We start from the raw sequence: 20,305 nt of genomic DNA, 5'->3' as shown, positions 1-20,305 counted from the left end.
GAGTGCCCTCAAATGATTCCTCCAACTTCTTCCAAGCCTCATGAGCTCTCTCAATGTTCTTGATTTGCTCAAATGTTCTCTCGTCCAAAGCATGATGAATGGTACTAAGAGAAATGTCATTGTTTTAGAGTAGCATCTCTTCGGCGGTGGTGGGAGCCTCTTCATCATCAATCTCAGTCTTGGTCTCCATCACTTTCCAAACCTTCCTATTGATTGACTTGATATATTTTGTCATCTTAGCCTTCCAATAGGGATAGTTGGAGCCATCAAATTGGGGTGGCTTCTTTGCGTTGTTGATTTGATTTATTTTGACACCGAAGGTTGTTAAGCCTCAAATCACCGTGACCACGACTCTGATACCACTTGAAAGGTCCTAACGGCTAGAGGGGGTGAATAGCATATTAAAATTTCTATAACAACACTTAGCAAACCAGTTAGACAAATATGAGGCGAAGCGAGTGTTGCGCTAGCCAACTAAAAATGCAAGCCACCTACCACAATTCTAGTTTCTATAGTCTCTATCCACACAATAGCTATGTCACTACGCTAAGTTAGTGTGCTCTTAAAGGCTAACTAAAGAGCCACACTAACTAAACTAACAAGCTATCATGACTAGCTACACTAAAGAGCTTGACAACTAGTTTGTGGTAATGTAAAGACAGAGAGCAAGATGGGTATACCACCGAGTTAAGGAATGAACCAATTAATCACAAGAATGAATACCAATGAAGACCAATCACCTTAGAATCAAATGATGACACAATGATTTTTTACCGAGGTTCACTTGCTTGCCGGCAAGCTAGTCCTCGTTATAGCGATTCACTCACTTGGAGGTTCACGTGCTAATTGGCATCACACACCAAACCCTCAATTGGGTGCCGCACAACCAACACAAGATGAGGATCACACAAGCCATGAGCAATCCACTAGAGTACCTTTGGGCTTTCTGCCGGGGAAAGGTCAAGAACCCCTTATAATCACCAAGATCGGAGTCAGAGACAATCACCAACCTTCGCTCGATGATCCTTGCTGCTCCAAGCCATCTAAGTGGTGGCAACCACCAAGAGTAACAAGTGAATCCCATAGCGGGACATGAACACCAAGTGCCTCTAGATGCAAACACTCAAGCAATGCACTTGGATTCTCTCCTAATCTCACAAAGATGATGAATCAATGATGGAGATGAGTGGGAGGGCTTTGGCTAAGCTCACAAGGTTGCTATGTCAATGCAAATGGCCAAGAGAGTGAGCTAGAGCTGATGAAATGATATTTATAGACACACCCAAACAATAGAGCCATTGGCTCAATTATTGGGCTGACTGCGGGACGACCGGATGCACAGGTCGTGTGCACCGGACATGTTCGTTGTGGTGATCGGACGCGTCCAGTTGCTGCATCCGGTCATAGCATCCGATCATAGCCTGACCGCCATGTGTCCCTTTCAAATTGTTTAGCCATTCACACCCAATGGCTATCTCTGTGCATAGTAATACTATGTGATCAGATGCGCTGTTAGAAAATGACTGGACACGGAAGACGTAGCGTTCGGTCGAGTCCAGAGAGCTCCCAGAGCCGCTCTGGGCCGACCGGACGCGTCTAGTCATACCGGACCAATCGTGGGAGACACAGCATCCGGTCGAGTCTAGAGAGCTCCTAGAGCGGCTCTGGGCCGACCAGACATGAGAGACGCAATGTTCGGTTGAATCCAGAGAGCTCCCAGAGCCGCTCTGGGCTGACCGGACACGTCCGATCACACTAGACCAAACGCTCCCAGCGTCCGATCAATTATTGCGCTGAAAACTTGAGACTTGCTGGTTCACACTGGACCCATCTGGTGTGGCGACCAGACACGTTTGGTGGCTCTCTACAATCCTGCTTCAGGCTATATCACTTTGACCTAACGCTAAACAGTAACTCATTAGCGTCTGGTCACTCCACTGAGCTAGAGTCCAGTCACCTCGATAACTCTGCCCATTCCTAGCCAGAATACCGGACGCATCTGGTATCGATATCGGACGCGTCCGGTCACATCAAGAACACTACCACCTGAGACAGTACCAGACACGTCCGGTCACCCCGTGACCAGTGCAATCAACTCCTTTTCAACTCTATCTTCTTTACCCTTGCTCAAATGTGCCAACCAACAAGTGTATCACCTTGTGCACATGCGTTAGCATATTTTCACAAATGTTTTCAAGGGTGTTAGCACTCCACTAGATCCTAAATGCATATGCAATGAGTTAGAGCATCTAGTGGCACTTTGATGATTGCATTTTGATACGAGTTTCACCCCTCTTAATAGTACGGCTATTGATCCTAAATGTGATCACACTCACTAAGTGTCTCGATCACCAAAACGAAAAAGCTCCTATCAAGTTTCACCTTTGCCTTGAGCTTTTTGTTTTTCTTTCTTCTTTTCCAAGTCCAAGCATTTGATCATCACCATGCCATCACCATCATCATGTCATGATCTTCATTTGCTTCATCACTTGGAGTAGTGCTACCTATCTCATAATTACTTTGATAAACTAGGTTAGCACTTAGGGTTTTATCAATTCACCAAAACTAAACTAGAGCCAAAAGGTACTCTAGTGGACTGCTCATGGCTTGTGTGATCCTCATCTTGTGTTGGTTGTGTGGCATCCTATTGAGGGTTTGGCGTGTGATGCCAATTAGCGTGTGAACCTCCAAGTGAATGAATCACCACAATGAGGACTAGCTTGCCGGTAAGCAAGTGAACCTCAGTAAAAAATTATTATGTCATCATTTGATTCCGAGGTGATTGGTCTTCATTGGTATTCATTCTTGTGATTAATTGGTTCATTCCTAGACTTGGCAGTATAACCATCTTGCTCTCTCTCTCTCTCTCACTTTACATTACCATAAACTAGTTGTCAAGCTCTTTAGTGTAGCTAGTCGTGAGAGCTTGTTAGTTTGGTTAGTGTGGCTCTTTAGTTAGCCTTTGAGAGCACACTAACTTAGTGTAGTGACATAGCCATTGTGTGGATAGAGGCTATAGAAACTAGAATTGTGGTAGGTGGCTTGCATTTTTAGTAGGCTAACGTAACATTCGCTTTGCCTCATATTTGTCTAGCCGGTTTGCTAAGTGTTGTTGTAGAAATTTTAATAGGCTATTCATCACCCCTCTAGTCATTAGGACCTTTCAGTCCTCCTTGGCAGTTTTCTAATTAAATCCTCCTACAGTCATATATTCACCAAAACTCATGGAATAGATTATTTTAAATCCCTATACCTATGTTTGGTAATGGAATTAAGCATATATGCAGATTATGTTGATGGTTTATAATTGGTATTAGTGACCGTCAACACATACTAAGATAAATGATTGAATTTACTCAAGTACTCTAGTACACTCTGATCTCCTTGCTGTAGCTAGAGGAACTGTTCTAACTTTATATCCATCACACTATTAGGAACATGATGTGCCCGAAAAGTAACGCAAAAATTAGTCCATGGAACATGATGTTCCATTAGCTGTGTTGCAAGGAAGTTTGCCCACCAGACACTAGCAGGGCCCTAAGTTGTTGTGCTGCAAATAGGGTCTTCTGAACATCACTACACCGAATCAGACCAAACTTCTACTCTATAGTGCGAAGCCAGTCATCTACCTCTAGAGGTTCGTCAGCTTTCAAAAATACTGGAGGATGAGTTTTTAGAAAGTCAGCATAAGTATTGTTGGATCTGGATGACCCTGGGCAAGCATTTCATCCTACACCAAGGCTTGGAAAATACGTGTACTGTCGGCAGTGGCATTCATCAGAGCAGTCATGACATCATCCATAGTTGGTTCTGAGGGTGGGTTAGTGGTGTTGGCATGACTACGTGAGGCACACAGTTTATCTATATTTGTGGCTCTAGAACGAGTCCTCATATTGTAAGGTAAGAATGATCCTTAGTCACCAGATTTCCATAGATAGAACAACATAGGGGGAAAAGAAAGATAGCATGAATAGGACTGATAGCATACTTAACCCTAACTACTAGTAAAGGGGAAAGTAAACCAAAGATTAATTAATGACATGATGCATGAACGATCCAACGCTCAACTAGACTAACCTACTTACTTAACTTTATTAATTTAATAAACATACTACACATGCGAGTAACAACACACTCAATTTTATAATATAGGGCAATATTAAAACATGTTATCCCACTTTTATACAACTACTGGGTGTATTTACCACCCTTATGATCATACGGAAAACTCACAAAATAACTAGGGGAAAAATAGGAAGATTCTACCAGAACATCCTACAAGATTAGGGACTATATGAGTTGAAGTACTCTAGTGCGTTGGAAGAGTTGGCATGCCATAAGAACTCCTGAAGTATGGCGGAACATCCCTCAGCAAATAGAAGGTAAGTTAGAAGTAATCTTTTTAACCAAAATAGGTTTCAAACTAATTTGTATTGTTTGTTTTGAAGTTTTTTTTATAAAGTAGTACTACAATAACTTCTGTAATGACATGCACCAATACTAGCTATGGCAGAACTGCCCAAATTATATGGCCCACATGTGCCTACCATTGTCTCACAGACTTCTGACCGTAGCACATGTAAGCCACACAATCCTAGTAGTCTGTCGAGTGTCCTCGAGAAACCTGAATCATCCACTTTGCTTTCCGAGCAGGATACATTATAGAAGGCATTGCGGTATTATAGTAGTTTATACAAAGTATACAAATAAATTACATTAGAATAAACAGTGGAAGTCTTACAAACCATAAGTTTATAAACCATTTATTGAGTTATTACATTTCATAAGTACTAGCCAACTTGGCAGTAGGGTAGCATTACAGGTACCACTTTATACAACACACAATAGGGTTTTCACCCTGCCCAAGGGTGCACAACAAACTCTTCTACTGCTGGCTCTCCTCCTATAACAAGGGTTTAACAAACCTTGAGTACAAAGGTACTCAACAAGACTTAACCGACAAAAAGGAAAGACTCCAAGGATATGCAGGCTTATGGAGAATCAAGGTAAGTCTGTAGCAAGAATCAAGATTAACTTTTGCATAAAAGCTTACTAACAATTAATCCTTACTTTCAATGATTTAGCCCAAGTTAAGTAATTAGAAGTCTCCAGTTTGCACCTGATCTAAATCAATCACTTCTTTAACAATCTTATCTCATGATCATAGTGCTAATGTTTTAGTTATTAACTACGATGTAGATTGGAGGATCGATTCTCCTTCTTCAAGAAGCACGGCGATTCAAATCGATTAGGCCCAGCTAGGGTTTTCTTACCACATGACATATGTAGGTCCTGGACCTACATATATCAACCCTTCCCAAGGATCCTCCAAAACATAAACTAGTCTACGCTACCCGAGAATACAGTACTCCACCTCCCTGCACCGCCCCGAACAGATTCACAGGATGGGTACACGTGACTCTCGCCATCTCCCACTCCCAGTGCGCAGTTATCTTTTCACATAATGGCATAGCCAAGGTATTAGGCTTACCAGAGTATGTGGCTAGTACTACAAAGTCTCAAACATGATAGGTCAACAATGGTACGGTCCTCAATTGACACAAGCGGGGCACTACGTCAAGACACCATTCTTGACGTAAGCAAAGAGTCCACCCGGTCTCAAATTAAATTCATGATCATCATTAAACCTCAGGGTCATTCCTGAGTATAGAACCATAACTTAACTCATTACTCAACTCTCATCAACTAAGCAAGGCTAAGCATTATAAAAACTACTATAACAAACACGGTGACAAGGATAATTATTGGAATATCAAGGCAAACATGCAGCAAATAGTATTCAACCAACTCCTATTTACTTAAATGCAACAAGCATTAGACTTATGTGAATAATATTTGTAAAGCACAAGGAAATGGGTTTATGCTCTAGGGCTTTCTTGTGATGTTGGGGTTGTCAGGCACTTTAGAAAACAATAGATAAGATAACCTACTCCACTGACAAGAAATCCACTTCTGGGACTTGCTCAACAATAAAATTACACTCTCGATCACTAAACGTAAGTAAATATGCATGATTTAAAATGATGCCATACATAACATGGTTTATGATGATCAGCAAGAGTAACTAACTTGAGTACAACTTTCCTTCGCATTAAGTTAGGTTAATTATTCACAACACAACATTTGTTTATTATTATTAACGAGTTGATTATGAGCTCAACAACAAGTAATTAACTTGTCATGGAACATCAAAGGTGTTTGGTGTACCAAGGTCTATAGTCAATCCAAAAGTACACTCAAGTCATGTTGTGATAATTCTAATCAATTAAGCATTAATTAATTAATTAATTAAGGCATGTAAATAAGTGGATAACTAAAATTTATCAAAACAGCACCAAATTTTTTGTGGAGATAGGTTATTGCACATAACATTTAAACAAAAAGTTTCATGATTAATACATAAATATTTTAGCCTATAAAAATCATGGAAGGTCTATTTATTAATTAAAAGAGGTGATTTTTAAGCATGCAAAAACTATTGAATTTCACCATTTCATATTTTTCCTAGGTAAAGCATACAAAGATAAGCTCACAAAAAAATCATAATTTATAACATTCCTATATTTTCCTATGAATTAAACAAGATCAGTACATATTAATCATTTCTAGAAAAGAATAAACCGAAGTAAATCATTTTGCACCCAGACCCCTGCTAGTGACTAAGACTAACAAAGGGGCCCTAGGTCCATGGCACAGTGTTTCCACACTGACCGCGGCAAACACCGTTGTTGACCGGTGAAAAATCATCGCGGGCGATGTCATCGGCGACGGCAAGGACACCAACTTGCTTAGGGCAAGATGGCGCATCGATCTAAGGCACTAAATGAGCAACTAGGGTTTCGCGGCAAGCACGACGCCGACCATGGCGGCACGGTGGTGCTCCAGCGTGGTGGACATGGCCAGCGGTAGGATTAGCCATGATGGGGAGGTCACCTATGTAGTCCCCGCACTCATGCGAACTTGACGCAGTAGCTAATCGAATGAGTTAGGGTCAGCAGCGCGTTCGTCCGCAGCCATAGTAGCTCAGCGGCGCTACACGTTCCAGTGACGACAAAGCGGTAGAGATTAAACTGAGGGCACAGATAGCTCCATGGTGCTCACCATGACTTCAACAGCTAGCTGGTTGAGTTGGAGTCAAGCCGGAGCTAGCTTGACGATGGTGGCGGCATTTCGGCGAACCCTAGCCAAGACACGATCAACGGTCAAGCATACTAGCATCACAGCATCAAGGAGAGCTCGGAACTATAGGCGGTTGAACGAGCGGCTCACCGAAGCGAGCTGGCCACGGTGGAGGGTGTTGGTATTTATTAAGTGCAAATAGAATATGAAGGATTCTGCAAGCGCACAGAATACTATTGTAGCATTTTACCAGGAGTATTACAGGTATCGTTATTTATATTTTACCACGGGGAAACAATGGAGTAAAGATTTATTGGATAACAAAGGAATGTCTACTAATCAACATACCAGCTAGTTAAAGCAGGGGTGAATGTAATGATAGGAATAAAGCATAATGATACTCAGGGGATAGATCACTAAAATAATATAAATTAGTCAACTCGGGAGAACGACAGGTGAGGTAGATTCCTATGATATTCCTATTACATGGTTAAAGTATATATACACCCAACTATACCTAAGACTAACTCTATTTTTGTGCACTTTGGGATGCCACTTAGATGGTAGAGCACCCTCAATAGATAACTCTACTGACGCGACTACGGTCCTACAGTTTAAGAACTTGCTCAATTCGGAGTGGACTACAAAGGATAGATGGGGTTGTCACCTCCTGCTGCTACCACCCAACTAGAGAACATGGTGCACTCACAGGCAGAGCATTGTATAAGCACCATGCTTACACGAGACTCGGCTACTTAGCCTAACCGGTAAACTAGCAGGCTAAGCGCTCTATGAACCCGCACACAAAAGTAATGATAACAATAACTAAGCAAGATATATATTCAAAGTAAGTATAGTCATGTAGATAATAATATGATAAATTAATAATAAGTCTTACAAGATGTAAAAATGAAGATACAAGGCTTTGCCTAGCCTCCAAGACTAGATCCGGAAGCCCAACTCGACCCTCACTTCCGAGCTACTAATCTACTACATTGGAGAGCTCTAGACCTAATCCTTCTGGTGTGTGTTGATCCGAATGAGGGATATGAATTAGGGTTTCAAGGATCTGTTGAGGGAGGGGGATAGGGGCTGCAATTTATGAGGGGCGCCGGGCAACATTCCCCTCTGAATAGCCTCATTGGTACTAAAATTTTCACCATATCTCATTAAAATCCCGCAGCTCATAATGTGGAGTTTTTCTTTTATTTGCGAAATTTATATATTTTCATTCCGAGCTCCCAATATAGCAAATAATATATCCGTTTCGATCAGCTCGACGAGCTCTTCGCAATGGTGCACTCTAATTCATAATTTGAGATAGTTTTGTTTTGTGAAAAAAAAATATCCTGCGAGACAAGTGATAGCACCAAAACTCGTGGAACTTGTTAGAATCAAACCCTATAACTATGTTTGGTGATGGAATTAAGCATATATGTAGGCTATGTTGATGATTTATAATTGACATTAACAACCATTAATAGAGGGGTGTGTGGTGGCGCTGACGAGCTACCGCGGCAAGAAGCGGCGGCGCAGGCAACACCAGCGGAGCGAGGCGCTTTGAGCGGGCTCAACAATTGCGCAAGGACAGGTGGACTTAACTGCAAGAGCAATCATGCAGTGGGTGACTGGTGGCGAGGAATTTTGGCCGGCGAGAGTGAGCTCGATGGTGGCGGCAGAGAGAGGGAAAGAGGAGAACGGTGTCCAGCTCGGGCTAATAACGGCAAGGTCGACGAGGGCGCGGTTGCCGGCTCCTGCTTGAGCTCTAACATGGCAACTGCTGCATGTCCACGCACGCAAAGGCGGTGCTGGAGGGCGGTGGCTCGCCGGTGAAGCAGGCAGGTTGCCGGTGATGAACAGTACCGCCTGAAGCCTGATCTTCTCTCCTCTTTTTCTCTAGATTCCAAACATCAACTCAAGATTCTCCAAGAACAAGGCATGTTCATCTTCATGCAGGTTCCAACTTTGCTTAAGGAACTGATATAAAAAACTCACTAGTTTTCAAGATCTTGGTTTCCAAACAGGAGTACTTTGAAACTAAAAAAGCAAATTCAGTCTAGGGTTTTGAAAAAGTGATTAACTTAGCATCTTAGGTGAATTAATTGGTGATTAATTAGTTGACAAAAATCTCAACCAAAACCACGATTGGTTAGTACAATCTTTGTACCAATCAATGATACAATGGTTGAAGCAAGTTTATTTGAGAAGTTCATTTTAATAAATTCCCCAAAATGGAACTTAAATGTTGAAATCCACAACTTAGCCAAAAATGGTTGTGTTGAAATCACATTTTGAATTCACATTTGTAGCTCAAATTTTAGAAGTTTGGACTTGAATTCATACTCCATACTTGGCACTAGTGTAAAGCACCGACTTTACACCTCAAAGTTTATTAGAGCATAATTTCAAGTATGTTGGTGAAATTCAAAAATAGAAGGTCGCAAAGTACCTTAAAAGAGATTTTTTTGCTTGAACTCAATGCATCACACATGCATTGCATTGCTAGCAATTTTATATTGATTTTAGTGGATGCAAAGCTTAGTTGACTACCATGGATGCTTATCATGCATGATAATGACATGCTCAAGTTTTAGTGATGCTTAACACCAGGGGTGTTACACGCGGGTTTGCGGGTTCGGGGACCCGAAACGGGTCACTCCTGTCCTCGTTAGGGCACTAGTTATATGTAAGACTGGGTGTCCTCTCCTGTCCTCTTCCCACTCGGCCACTCCAGCCGGCAGCCGCAGCGGCTGAGCCGCACTCCGCGCCCGCACCGCACGGCCACACAGGCGCACCGCCCATCGCCGATTCACCGCGTCCGCCGGTCCGCCTCCATCCGCTAGTCCACACCGTCCCGACGGCCCTCCGTCAGGCGTCGATTCGCCGCTACCCCTGCTTCTAGTGCCCTAACGAGGTCACGAGGACGACCGGACGTGGCTCGCCGGACGCCGCCACGTCGGGTCCTCCACTCCTATGTCGTGTGCCATCTGCCCCCTGATCCTCCTCCACCACCAATCGCCTGTGGCCCTACGGATTCACGGTCTACGGTCCCGGGTCTCGGGTCCCTCGTCGCGTTTCGGGGATCCGGTGGGTTCGGGGCGGGGTTGGATTTCCCCCTAACAGGGTTTGGGGCGGGTTCGGGTTTCCTTGTCGGGTTTCAAGGGCGGGTCCATGGACGCTCCACCCGCCCCGAACCCGACCCGTTGCCATCTTTACTAGCAATTGTCATAACTGAATCTTCCAACAGTTGGCACGTCAGGTAGGGGCCTTTCACGTACAGATTTATTTTGTATTTCAGATGGGTATCGTCTTCAACTTCGGCAACGAACCGGAGAAGATGCAGCCACCAAACCTGGTTTGCTTGAGACTCCAGAGAATCGCTCGCAGGGTTGTCTCTTCCTTTTATAGGGCCTGGGCGGCTGGGCTGGAGTAGCTTGTTTCCGAGTCAAGCAATGGACTCGGACTCGGTGGTCTCCGATGTAGGCACGTTTGTTCCGTAATTCCGTTTGCCTGTGTTCATGTTGCAAACGGAAGCAATTACTCAAGACTCAAGAGCGGTATGGAATATGGTTGCCTGCCTCCTAGAGCAACCTAACAGAATCACAACAAACGCTTGGTAAACATGGTGGTCAACAATGTGCAGGGGAGCAAGGACACAACCACTAGACCATCGCCGAATACAAATCATCATATACACAACAAGGAATATTTGGAAGGGAAACGGACCGGGCACTGAAGCAATCAAGGTGGATGTGCTACATCAGAGCAGAGTAGTTCCTCTGCATTCTGTACAAGGTCCCCATATGCACACGGGGATGTCAATTGATCCCCATTCATGTTTTTTCGTTTGCAGCCCCTACTGCTTGTAAAAACATTATTTTCCTCTACTCCTACTACATGAAATGGGAAACAATTGCCCCCTCACATATAACATATGCATCCGGCCATCATGACACTTAACATAAGACAGGGATGAGAGATGCAATGGTCGTTTAACTGAATCTACAGAAGGGCAGAGGCTTATTCAACTCGAGGTTGCCTACACTTCTCCACGTGCCAACTTACAGCACCATATGATCAAATCTGAGAAAACTTATAAAAAACACTGGCTCATTAGTTCAGGCCTGCGGTTGCGTTGGCTGGGTGAGTTGGGCTGCACTCTACTGGGCCTCGGGTACAACTGGGAGAGTTGGGCCTCACAAGCTTCCACTGCAAGGAGCCGCTTTTCCCTTTTCCATCCGCAGTGGCAGTGGCTTCGGCTTCAACTGCGAGGAGCCGCGAAGACGGGCAGGGGCAGGGGCAGCGGCACAACGACAGCTGCCTTCCGCGGCCGCCGCTCTCCAACGCCCGCGCTCGTTTCGTTTTGGCGTTCCCCGGCCGCCGCCGCTGTCGCCGCCGCAAGAGCACGATCAAGCAAGGAGGGAACGGCGACGGCGACGCGCGCTGTCCGCCGGACCCCGGATTCGTTTGCGGGGCAATGGAGGAGGACGCGGAAGGAGCCGCCCCCTGCCCCTCGCACCGCGTGCTCTCCTTCCTGGGCCTGGACGCGACGAAGGAGGGGGGAGCGGAAGGAGGCGCGTCTGGGAAGATCCGCGAGGGCCCCGCGGCGGTCCCGGCCTCGACGTCGACGAGCATCCCGCGCGCGTCCGATCTGGAGACCCTCCTGCGCACGAGGAAGCTTACCCTCATACTGGACCTGGACCACACGCTGCTCAACTCCACGGGGCTCGACGACCAACGGGCTCACGCGGCACGCCAAGTCTGACCCCACCGCCGGCCTCTTCCGGTTGGGCTCCGCCCGCCTTCGCATGCTCACCAAGCTGCGCCCGTTCGCGCGGGGTTTCCTGGAGCAAGCCAGCGCCATGTTCGAGATGTGCGTCTACACACTGGGCAACCGGGACTACGCGAGGGCGGTCGTCAAGCTGCTGGACCCGGACGGCACCTACTTCGGCGGCAGGGTCGTGTCCCGCGACGAGTCCACCAGGCAGGACAGCAAGAGCCTCGACGTCGTCCCGGGCGCCGAGGCCGCCGCGGTGGTGATCCTCGACGACTCCAGCGACGTCTGGCCGGACCACCAGGAGAACCTGATCCTGATGCACACGTACCTCTACTTCGCCGATAGCTGCCGGACGTTCGGCTATGGGGTGAACTCCCTGGCGGAGCTGAGGCGCGACGAGCGGGAAGATGACGGCGCCCTGGCCGTGGCGCTCCAGGTCCTGACGCGCGTCCACCAGGGGTTCTTCGACTCCGTCCTCCGTGGCCGCTGCTCCGACGTCAGGGAGGTGATCAGGGCCGTGCGGCGCGAGGTGCTACGTGGCTGCACGGTGGCGTTCAGCCGGCTCATTCCGCTCGAGGGCGTCTCCAGGGAGCACCCCATGTTGAAGCTAGCCAAGCAGCTGGGCGCCGTCCACGCAGCCGACGCGGACGCCACGGTCACCCATGTTGTCGCGCGGATCCGCGGACTGACAAGGCGCGTTGGGCATGGGACAACGGCAAGTTTCTTGTCAACCCGATGTGGATAATGGCGGCAAGTTTCCGGTGGTCCCGGCCGTCCGAGCAAGAGTTCTCATTTCCCAGTCACCCGCGGCCATGGATCCTCCTCATGTATCCCTGGACAAGCCAATTTGCTGAAGATGCAGATGGGGATGAGGAAGGTGAAGATGCAGATGGAGATGGCTTTGACAACGGTCCAATGAGCACCAGCAGCCGCAAGAGGAGGAGCACTACAGATACATTGGTCAAGCTGACGAAGGGGCTGACAGAAAGGAGGCACACAAAATCTTCGCTCCAAGTTCGTTCAAAGAAGACGTAGCAAGATGTCAGAGGTTGGCTGTGGAGTGTGGGGCAACTGAAGATACAGAGGAGTACTTCATGGCTACTAAAGTTGTTTCGAGATGAATACAACCGGAAGATCTTTTGCAACATCAGCACAATGAAGGAAGGCTTTTGTGGTTGAGGAGATGGTGCCGGGACAGAAGTGTGTGATGATGTTAAGTGATTGGATGTAGTAGCTTAAGTGAAACTTTCAATGTGTGATGACGTTCATGTGAACCTTTAAATGTTTGGCGAACCTTTTTAATGTGTGATGCTGTTAAGTGATGCATTTTTTATTACCTTGACGCTATACATTTTTATACATCTTGCTGCTGTCCATTTTATTCTTGTGTGCACACAGGTGAATGATGATGAGTATGATGTTCGTCGAAAAGAGGATGAGGGCTAAGGCTGGTCGAAAAGAGTTTCACTTGAGGTATTTGAAGAGGAGGCGAAGAATTGCTATGATTGCTGGCATGATTGGTATGTACTACTTTGACTCGTACATGAACAATCGGAGAGGAGAGTAGCTACAGAAACTGGATAGGAATGGGTCATGAAAACACTAGAAAATAGGACTTCTTGCTACAACATGTTTAGGATGAACAAGACAGCGTTTGATAAACCTCATAATTTACTTGTGGAGTCATTGGATTAAAGTCCACAGAGAAGATATCATCGGTGGAGGCTTTAGGGCTGTTTTTATGGATAGCTGGTGCCCCTCAGTCTATTAGACAAGCTAAAGATCGTTTTGTGAGATTAAAAGAGACATGAAGTAGGAAGTTTGCTAAAGTACTAGCTAGTATGAGCAACCTTGCAGCTAATATCATTAGGCCAGTTGAAGGGTTAAGATGGCAGACTAGAGGGGATAAATAGTTCTTTCTAAAATTAATTACACAGGTTAACTGAAACAAATGCGGAATTAAACTAATTGGTCTAGCCAAGACTATACACCTCTAAGTTCACAAGAACCTTACAAAAGATTCTAATTGAGTAACTAAGGTGTCGGGTTAGGTAGAGCTCACCTAAATAATTCTAGTTTGTAAGGTCACATAAACCTATGCAACTAGTACTTAAGCAACGAGAGAGCTCCTACACATACTAGTGAGCAAAGCGCACAAAGCCTAAACACACTAGCACTTCTCAACTAGCAAGGCTACACAAGCCAAACTAGAGAGCTCAAATTACTTAGCTCCACAAACTAAGCAATGTAACTAGCAAGGCTACACAAGCCAACTAGTTACTCATGAGAGCTACTTCTATGCTACACAAGCAAAGAGAGCAACTTGCAAGCTACACAAGCTAACAAGTTACGCAAGAGCAACAACACAAGCACAGTATATGAAAGATAAAAAAACAAGCTTGTGTTGGGAGTAAGCAAACCAACGTGAAGATAATGACACGGTGAACTTTATCACGAGGTTTGGTGATATTGCCAATCACCTACTCCCCATTGAGACAAGCTCAACGTTGCCACCGGTCCTCTTGCTAGTGGTGACCCTAAAGTCACACTCTCCCATGTGTAGTGCTCACCATGAGCTCTAGCACTCGACCCGGCCGGACCACTTGACGCTCTTCACACCTCGCTCTACTAGAGTTGCTCTTCGCGATCTCCCGCGGGACAACCATGATACCCCCTCACAAATCCTTCTCTGGAGCCACGCACAACCTTCACATGGGCTTCACAATGGAGACCTCAATCCACCAAGTCATCTAGGTGATGGCAATCATCAAGAGTAACAAAAAATCCCTAAATCACAAAGATTTTCTAGTGCCACCAAATGCAATCCTCAGATGCACACACTAGGTCTCTCAATCCCTCACTCAAATTGGCACCAAGCTTGAGAGGGAGAGGAAGGGGAGGAGGTGGATCTTCAACATCTTAACATCACCCACATAGGGCACTCAATCTCTCCTAGGAATTTTCAGCACATAGCTTGAGAGAGAGAGGTGGGGAAAAACCCTAGCTCTTTTTCTCCAAGAGCAAGAATGAGGGGAGGAGGAGTGGAGTGGAGGAAAGGAGTAGGAGAAGGCCCTCACCTTATCCTCCAATCAGCCACTGTCCACAACACAAACCCAAGGCCCATCAATGGTCCACGCAGTAGGCGGACTCCCAACAGCTCCCTATCAGATCTGACCGTTTGGGGCTAAAACGCCCAGAACCGAACCTCCGGTTTCCAAAGCGGAGCTCCGGTGGATTCTCAGCCTACAGCTTGGAGCTACTAAAAATCGATTATATTCCGAACGTCCAGTTATAATTAGAGCTCTGGTATGGGCTCTCAGATTTTGGCGTGAAAACTAAAACGCCCATAACTTTTAGCTCCGAACTTCGATTTTGATGATCTTAGACATTTCGGAAAGCTTATTCAAAGGGCTACACAACCCATTTGAAAAAATGGTCCAAAACACAATGGATCAACCCAGAATTCCAATCCAAGATCCAACCCATAGATTTTGCCACCGATTTCAAATTTTTGCAAACCTTTGAAAACATGCTAACCACAAGTATTGCCCCACGGGACACCACCACCTTAGGATCATGTTAGCATTTTCATAAATTATTTTCACAAAGGTTTTTCAAGGATTTTCTTTTGCATTCTCACCAAGTTACTAAGTGCAATGCATATGCATATGAAAACTCACACTTAGCGGCACTAGATAATCGTTGCCACTAAAAGATTTTCCCTCTTTATAGTACGGCTATCTATTCTAAACCTAGTCAAGAACTTTTCTACTCAACTTAGACTGGTGAAATGAAATGCCTTACAAGTTATACCTTTAGCTTACGCGTTCTATTTCATCTTCTCCAATGTTGATGCCACACAAGCACCAACCTTCGTCAAGCCGCTTGTTCATCAACACATGTCAACACTTGGCTTGATCTTACTTGAATGATATGATCCACTTCATCTCATCATGTGACCTTATTGGTTTATCGATCATAACCTTACTTGCTCTTTATTGTTGCCCTTGTCCATCGATGTCAAGTCCTTGCTCAAGCTTCTCCGCCTCGTGTGGTGCATCGCTCCAAAGCCCCTTCACACTTGCAACCGGTCCATCGAAGCCAAGTTAAATGACTCCATGTCATGTCTTATATGCAATAAGCTTATTCAATGACACAAGTGAGCTTCGCAACACATCCAAGCCATCTCCACCTCCATAGGCCAAGTTGCTCACACTAGTGTACCTGTGGACTAATCACCTTTGTATCTCAACATTAACACATATTCGTCCATCTAGGTTTGACTCAGTTACCAAAACCAAATAAGGACCTTTCACCAGTAGATCCTGATTTAGGATGAAAGGATCAAGATGCCCAAGAGAGGGATGAATTGGGCTAATTCTAAATTTCTTTGCAATAATTAAGCCCTACGGTTAGCCCAACTTCACCCCTTGTGCCTAGAAATTGTTTCTAATGTTCTACCGCACAAAAAGACTTGCAACCTAAGTTCCAATCCAACTCGAGCATGGCAATTCTATGAATGTAAAGACAAGAATTGAATTGCTCAAAGTAAATGCTCAAAGTAAAGAGAGAAGGAGGAACGCGGCAATGTTTTGCCGAGGTATCGGAGAGTCACCACTCCCCACTAGTCCTCGTTGGAGCACCCACGCAAGGGTGTAGCTCCCCCTTGATCTGCGTAAGGATCAAGTGCTCTCTATGGGTTGATTCTTTGACACTCCGTCGCGGTGAATCACCCACAACCGCTCATAACTTGAGTTGGGTCATCCACAAGCTCCGCCGGATGATCACCAACCTCCCAATCACCACCAAGCCGTCTAGGTGATGGCGATCACCAAGAGTAACAAGCACAAACTCTCACTTGACCACAACAAACCTAATGAGAAGGGTGGATGCACACTTTGCTACTCTTGCTTTCACTAATGAGGTCTCACTCTTGGATTCTCAAATCTCAATCACCTCACTAGGACCTTGCTCTTCTTGGCACTCTCAAGGGTGTTTCTCAGCTTTTGGAATGAGCAAAAGTCCCCCCTCACATGAATGGAGGAAGTATTTATACACCCGTGTTCAAAACGAACTGTTATGTACCTCTATAGGGTGACCGGACGCTTCGGTCAGTTCTCCCCGAAACTCAGTGTTTAAGTTGTGACCGGACGCGTTGGGTCACGATTTTCCCTATCTGGAATCTTACTGGAGTCGACCGGATGCTGGCACCTATTGTCCGGTCACTCACCTCTCAGCGTCCGGTCACGCCAAACGATTTCACCTTGATCAAACGAACTGACCGGACTCTGTGCCAGTGTCCGGTCAGCATTTGACCCTCCATTCACTTTCATCTCACAATAATATGTGAATGAAGTTCGCTCCAATTGATCTAAGGGCTTTTTATGAGCTACCTAGTGCTAGGTTTAGCAAGTGTGAACCACACCTAACCCACTAGACTCACCTAGGTCAAACTACCCATCTATACCCCCCTTAATAGTACGACCAAAGGAAAAACAAAGTCCTAAACTACTCTAAGTGTCTCTCCAACTCCAAACGATAGTTAGAACTAGTTCATCCTTAACCTTGTCGACCATCCTTTGAAAACCGAAATGATGTCACATATCACATAAATATCACGATCACGTAGATATCACTATCACATAAATATAGTTCGATGCATGAAAGTAAACACACGAATGCATAATAGTGTATCACACATAAAAACCAAATATAATAGATAAGCTAAACTCCCCCTAGATAAGTCGCTCCCCCTAAGTCTAACATACTTGATCCCTCTCCCCCTTTGGTGTCAAACACCAAAACCTAAGGGTCGGTCGGCAGGGCTGCAGTGGACAAGTCGGGCACTGATGTACGAGGAGCGAGCTAGAACTGTGTGCCATCATCATCTAATCTTGAGCTCTGAGCTGTCTGGCCCTCTATAGCTGGAAGCGATGCTGAAGCGGTCTGGGTCGGATCAGGGACTGGTGCAGCCTGAGACTCTACAGGTATGACTGTAGCAGGCGGCTCTGATGATGCAACTAAAGAAGGAAGCATCTCTGTAGTCCCGATAATAGGTGCAACTATGGAAGGACCTGGGACATGAAGATATGGCTGAGTAGCCTGCCCTATCAACTCGCTAAAGGCAGCACCAAGGCTCCTAGAAACTATAGTATCTGGCACTAGCAGCGATGAAGTCTGAGCCGGTGTGAAGCCTGTCTGAAAAGATGTGAACTGCGGGGCTTGCACTGGCGAGGCATACCACTGGGACACCTGCTCTATAGGAGATGGAAACTGTGTTGGTGGTTGTCCCTGACTCTAAAGCCCACTAGGCTGTAAAGCTAGAGTCATAGAAGTGGTGGCAGGCTGACCGATCTAGGGTGAAGGCTATGGCGGTGGAGCCCCAATAGCTATCACAACATGCTGCATAAATCTGAGGAGCTATTGCTGCTACTGCTGTATAGCCTACTGCTGCTGAATCGCCTACTCCTATCGTTGGAACTCATCCTTCCTGGTCTGAAACTGAGCAAAAGTAGCAGCGGTCTCCTGGGCCTAGCGAGCCTGATCCTGCCTCATCCACTCAAGGATAGCAAGTAGAGCGGGGTCTGTCTATGGTGTAGGTGGAGCTGAACTAGAGCTATCGGCCTCATGGTCATGTCATCGTGGAGGTATCTAAGGGATAGCCTGGTAGTCATCATCTGAGCTATCACTAGGGTCACTCTCGACCATCCCCTCCTACTGAGCATCTAACGGCTCCTCCTCTGTAGCTGTTATGCCCCTGATGGTCTCATCCTACTGAGCTACAGTCTTTGGCACCTCTAGACGATAGCGTGGCTGGCTAGGTGTCATCACTGCACTATGACAGAGCATCTGAGTCATGTTGTATATAGGGAACTCTGTAGTAGCATAGGGCAACTATCACTGCCCTATGAATGAAGAATGTAATCCAATGAGCATAGGGCAACTATCGATGACCTTTGAACCCCTCTGCAATAGTATCCCCCATCTCTGATAGTAAGAGATCCCAAATATCAAAAATAGTCTGCTACATCAGAGAGTTCAGTAGCCATAACTGTATGTGAGTCAGACCCTCATGATATCCCATCCTCAGAAGTAGGGTCCTCCTCATAATAGCATCAAGCACTCTAGCGGTAGGAGTGAGGTCTCTGGGTGTCTTGCTCGACCCCTCGCCGAAAGGCTCTATGAAGTAATGGTGGACTAGATCTGTAGGGGGTACAAGACTGCCATGAGGGCGTCTAGAAGGCGCTGTCTGTCCATAGCACACCTCATGTAGCCAGATGGGCTGCTTCTGAATCCTGAGTATCTCTCTGACCCTAAAGCTCATCAGCCTATAGTCTCTACCTCTGAAAGCAAAATGTATAAATCTATGTTGCGGGTCAATTCAAAGTGTAGCATAGAACTCATGGACCTAAGATGGAACATATAAGCCTGTCAGCCCTAGAGTGCTCTGTGAGCCCTGGCAAGTAGGATAGGTAAGGGCGAATATGCTCTCTAGCTGCTGCTATAATGGACTCAATGTTGCACACCCTCTGTGATTTGAATACAGCTCCACTGTTAAGATATGCATGATAAAAATCCTCCTACAGTGGTGTGTAGAAGCCCTCTGATGCACGCTCATCCCGCCTTGGCAGAAACCACTCCTCAAACTGAACAAACCTGAGCTGCTGCACCTGCTTGGCCATGGCGGCCCTCAAATCCAAGTGAGTCACTGGAGGCGGACCCTATGGTCTATAATGGGAACGGGGATCCTGATCTTCCGTTAGGTGGTGGTAACTATCGTTATGGCAGAGAATGACACATCGATCCGGCTTTAGATCGAAAGATCAAACCCTGTAATCTTAGCACCACAGCTCCTCTGGTTATCAACCGAGTCTCAGACCAAGTTGACCTCGCCAAGAAGGCTAATCCCTACCTGCGCAATGAAGAACACAAGCAAGAACAAGAAAGAACACAACCAAATTGCAGATGAATGATTAATCTCTCAAAGTTGGGGTCTCACAAACCGATGAACGGCGAAACTATTCTTAACAAAATAATCTAAGCAAAACCCAAAACCTAATGATGGTGGCGGCGTATGATTATAAAGGTCTTAGGGTCATCGCCTACCCTGGATGCACCCCCTAATGGGCCCAAACACGATACATGGTCCAACGGACCAAAAGACGGTGTCGCAGCACCCTGGTAGATTCTGGATGCTGACTTGTTTTGACGATTCCTGTTGATTCCAAAGAGATTTTGACGTGAGACCACTTGGATTGGCTTCCTTATCAAATTATCTTTCCATCCATATGTGGATCGTCGAAAACAGAGTCCAGATGCGTCCTAGGTGACTAGTTTAAGGCAGACTGGTCCTGGAGGCCGAGGCAGACTCGAAATCATGTTGGACCG

At 46.0% G+C, this 20,305-nt stretch overlaps 1 pseudogene; it reads left to right on the top strand.

The window, feature by feature from the left end:
* Positions 1-8,924: 8,924 nt before the first annotated feature.
* LOC136454779 (RNA polymerase II C-terminal domain phosphatase-like 4) lies at positions 8,925-13,363 on the top strand (annotated as a pseudogene).
* The last annotated feature ends 6,942 nt before the right edge of the window (positions 13,364-20,305 follow it).

Source organism: Miscanthus floridulus, chromosome 5 (assembly GCF_019320115.1).
Source record: "Miscanthus floridulus cultivar M001 chromosome 5, ASM1932011v1, whole genome shotgun sequence".
NCBI lineage: Eukaryota > Viridiplantae > Streptophyta > Magnoliopsida > Poales > Poaceae > Miscanthus > Miscanthus floridulus.
The sequence above is the reverse complement of the archived record's forward strand: the minus strand, read 5'-3'. Positions and strand labels throughout refer to the sequence as shown.